Source organism: Aptenodytes forsteri, unplaced genomic scaffold (genome assembly GCF_000699145.1).
Source record: "Aptenodytes forsteri isolate BGI_AS27 unplaced genomic scaffold, ASM69914v1 Scaffold33, whole genome shotgun sequence".
Classification (NCBI taxonomy): Eukaryota; Metazoa; Chordata; class Aves; order Sphenisciformes; family Spheniscidae; genus Aptenodytes; species Aptenodytes forsteri.
Window position 1 is genome coordinate 697,119 of NW_008795037.1, and position 4,945 is coordinate 702,063.

The following is a 4,945-nucleotide window of genomic DNA, read 5'->3' on the forward strand; positions in this document are numbered from 1 at the left end:
GCCGACTGAGGTTAAACCACAACACCCATCAAAAAGAGCACTGAGCCATGCAATGCCTAACTCAGATTTTTTTCTTAAATCAAGCACATTTATACTCTCAATACATATACAATTTCCAACAAAGGCGTGGGCACACGTACACACATGAGCATATTCAGCTGGAGAAAATCTCTGCAGTTCAGAATTGAGAAGTTATGAGACTTTGTCTGGGTCCTACTATGCAAACATGTTCTCGCTTTACCTCCTGGGCTGCTGCACAACATTTTTTTCCTACAGAGTGCCCTGAATACAATGCCTAAGTGTTGCTAAACATACAGGTTTGAACAAACTTAATTAGAAACCTGAGTTATGAGTGAAATCTAACACTGGGTGGTCATGACTTTGAAAGTCACAACCCCGAGAGTTTTTATGGCTTCTTAGGCTTACAAACCTGGGTCCAGAATTACAGCATTTCAGGGGAAGGACTTGCATTCTTGTCATCTTTGGCAAATCCACAATAATTAGGGGTTTTATCATGTCCAAATTAAGCCATATTTAACAGTTTTAATGATATAATATTTAGTAGTTTACCCAAAACAAAAGAATGAATGTCAAGGAAGCTTTGACAATTTTCAGCAATTGTTAGTTTTGCTGTATATAAAAAGTTTATATAAATAAGCGTATACAAAAGTTTATATAAAACCTTTTCCAGAGGTTTGGGGCAAGCAAAACATCTTCACTTCTGCTTGGCTGAACACTCCTGAAGTACTGCTAGAATCCTGATCGTATTGCAAAAATATGAACAGTCTTCAGCTGATGACGGTCTCAGCTGATGTGCAAATTCCTGGGAACCAATAGGCTTTTGTGATAAAAAAGCACTGTGTGTTATGGTAGCGTACATCCAGATAATGATTTAGTCACAAATGATCATGTTATCATGAAGATTTACAATGAAATTCTGACCTCTCTGCACTAAATAGCAGAACGATTATCCTCAGTGGGACCGCCTCACTTCATTCTGACAAATACACACCTGGTGAAAGAGGGAGCAGCTATCCAACAGAACAACCACTGGCCCTTAAGAAGTGCTCAGAAACAGCAGTTACAGTAACGGATGCTTTAATTCTTCTGGAGGAGAGTTAGCTCCTCAGTGAGTGTTATGAGACTTATCTTTTGGGAATAGTGATTACAGAGAAGTGGAAGGATTTTTTTGAGGGAAGCACAAGCATACAAGGACAGCTCTAACAATGCATGATAAAGTTGTCTGTTTTCCCTCTCTCCAGAAACTGTTTCACAGATCAGCAAAATAAGCAATATAGATATAACCTATTTTTATTCTAACACTAACTCTTGCAAGGGCCATTCCTGACCAAAGATATTTGGGGAACTTCATTGCTAAAAACTGAAAAGATGCCCACATGCTTCCCTACTTCTCTAAGACACACAACAATGTCTGTCTTGACTTTTTTATTCTCCTGATCGATTACAATTCCAGTGAGAGTGTTTTTTTCCAGAAAACTAAAGCAAATACAGTCTCTCCCATGGACACACCACAGGACTTTTATAAGCTGCTTATGCGAATGACTACTTAGCTGGAGATGGTTTGACGCAGGACACTAACATCAATTATAAACTGGGATGCACGGAACTAAGACGCGATAGGAACCCTTCTGCTTCTGTTTTCATGACATGCAGTTTAAACTATACCACTACTTTCCACCGGCCTCTAATTCAGTAGACAATCTTATAGCCAAACTGTCTCATCAAAACATACATTATTGGTACTGCTACTACTTAACCCACATTTTTTTCTGGGAGATTTACTTTATGCTTCAGGATTGGCTCAGCGAAGGAAATCAAATTCATCTCTGCTGCAGTTTCAAGCATATTCTTTCTGCATAAAAACTTTCATCTGTGAACAAAAAAAAAAAAGGGCGGGGGATTCTCACAAACTTTCTACTTGATGTAAACAGGCACAAGCATTTGTGTTACACAAACAGATGCCTCCCATGTGCCAGCCTTCACACACTCACTGGTCGGCAGGTGGATTGAACCTTCTTCTCTGCAATGCTCTGGATGGGGACGGATTGCCTCATTAACTTCTTACTTGTGTTCAAGCGTAAAGCTATGAGGAACCTTCCTTGTTGTGCAGCTATACCATGGAAAAAACAGTTCTATTCTACAAAGTTAGGTTACCCTTGCTTTCTGCAGGTTTTTTTTTTTACCCACTTACATTGAACATTTCCTTTGGAAAAGGGAGGAAAGTTGTATGGGTTTATTTTGTCTTTACCCCTCCCAGGGAGAATTCACTTGTTCTTAAGATAACAACGTAACTGCTTTAACAAAGTCCAATCTTGCAAAGACAAGGCCCTCTATTCCAGCAAGCTGACGTGGCAAGATTAACTTGTGTATGTCTAACTGTTCTTATGCTTGAGAACAATCAGATGCCCAAGTGCCAGACTGCAACAAGAGTGCTCAGTATCCTGCAGGATCAAGCCTTGAATCCTTCAATATAAATAAAAGCTAGTAAGGAGTTTTACAAGCATTTCATCACTTTGGTTCTTCAAGGTGGCATAAAAGCGGGGTTTTTTTATTTCTTGTCATATAGTATACTATTTTATTCCTTGGATTTTGGATTCCTTGGTTTCCTTTGCACTTGAGATTTTTGCAAAAAAGCAGATTCTGTGAGATTTTAATTTTAAATGTCAGTACATTCTAAACAGTCCTGGACTTCCACAAAAGCATCGATTTCAACTTTATCCTATCTCACTAAGTATTCCCTAGGACTTAAATGGAAGTGACAGCATCAGAATTGGTTGTAGATAATGTATTTGGAACCAGATTACATAAACTAGTATTATGTGTAATTAATAGACATCCAGAGATATCTGCCTTTCTAGATTCAGTTACAGAAAGAGCGCCTTATGGCACATCTTTGCAAATCTGTTTTCCTACAACTGGGAAAAATTTATGCCTAAAAGCAATGAAATATGACATATTCCTCCAGAGCAGAGATATTAACTTTCTCTGAAACTAAACGGCATGAAGTAAAAAAAATGAGCATAGGATTAACATTTTTTAAGGACTCCTAATATGCAAAATTATTTTACTGAAATTGACAGCAGTCAGGTTTGTCTCTTGACATGGTACTAGTGATGGAGAACCTCAGAGGCACTGATGTTCCAGTCCCAACAACTAATCAGGATTCAGATGCTTATTAGAAGTAGTAAGAATAAGTAATATAAGAATAAGTAGTAAGTCTCTTGGAAGAGATTTTTCGCTCTGTCCTCCCAGACAGAGTTTGAGCCATTTCTTTCAGACTTCTATTATACAAGATATATCTTGTTTTAGTGAGTCTCAGGAAGGAAAAAAAGGAAAAAGATAATCTTCATAAAACATCAAGTATGAGGAAAAAGAAGAAAGTCAGGATTAATGAAAGTCACAAATGGCTCACGTTCAAGATCTCCTGACTTTTTGCTATAATCTAGTAAATTCTTTAAATTTTCCTAATTATGTATTTTCTTTGCCAAAATGCAAACTTTTTACTAAAACAAGAAGGGAGAACAAGTACATTCTTATTCAAAATCATATAATATTTAAGTAAGAAGAAAAACATTTCTGAAGTTTCAGATTTTGACATTCGACACGATTATCAAATTTAATGCTGACATATACTGAATTTCACTAGTCAGGTGATTTCTTCCAATATGACTGCCTTTTCTGATCAGGATATATAGTCCTGCATATCTTTTCAGTAAATATTGGCAAGTACCAAATGCACTATAAATAATTTCACAGAACACCTTTCAAAAATGTTGAGACTCAAAGTGATCCTATATTGAATTCCAGAGGTCTGGGGTTTTTTAACCCAATATACAACACTGCTATGTATAGAAACAGAAAATTAGTCAACTACATATGAAGAAAAGAAAAAAGAACAAGTTTTATATTATATTAGTTATTTTCAATAGTGTTTTAACTTGAAACCTATTGTTTTCCAAACTACTCACTAAACTGGAAACATCTCATAACCTCACAAAACAGAAGCAATTTCCAAGTGCAACCACTCAGCATACAAAACAATTTAGTGTTACTATAGCAACATAGTCACATTTCTAGACTTCTATGTTTATTCACACAAATACACAGCAGTGGAGTAACATCACTCTCACAGAAGCCAACAGAGTGATTCAGTACTGAAAGCAGAGTTTGGTGGGTGAAAAATTCCACCTGCTAGCACGTCAGCAACGTATCTGGTATAGACATGTACAGACCACAAAACACGAGACAACTTAACCTCTTTCTGGTTTCTAAGTGCTACCTGATGAAACAGCAATAATAATCAGCACACTGATTACTATGCATACACATGCTTGGGTATGTGTGCATTTGAGCATACGTTCTGGTGTAGCTGGACAAACAGTAATTTGAAGGTTATCATCTCGCATAAGAGTGAACATAGCTATCTTTAGAAGGAAATTGCTTAAAGCTAGTCATGTTTGTTTGTTTCTGTTTTGTCCTTACTTAGATGCAGGTTTTATAAGCTGTTAAAGAGGAAATTTTATACCAGAGTGCCTTCTAGTGGTTAAGGAACTACAATCCTCAGCTTGAAATAGAAATCCTAACATTTACCAAATAATTATTCAGTAAATGAATCAACACAAAAAAAATATATTTATAGATGTCTTATTGGAAATATTTGTTGCATGGCAGAACCACAGTTTTCTATGGTAATGCTGTTTTATAAAAATAGAAACATAATTTAGGAATGAAAAGATATTATTTACCAAACAAATAAGTGAGAAAACAACAGATAATAAATACACTGTTCAGCTTTGGGAATATACTTGACCTGGATTGCAGGTTTATGCCAGCTGGTAAAAATTAGCAATATCATGAGTTAATTTCATTGAATAATTCTATTGGCAGTATTATCAGAATGATTTTTTAACCGTACCAGTCACAC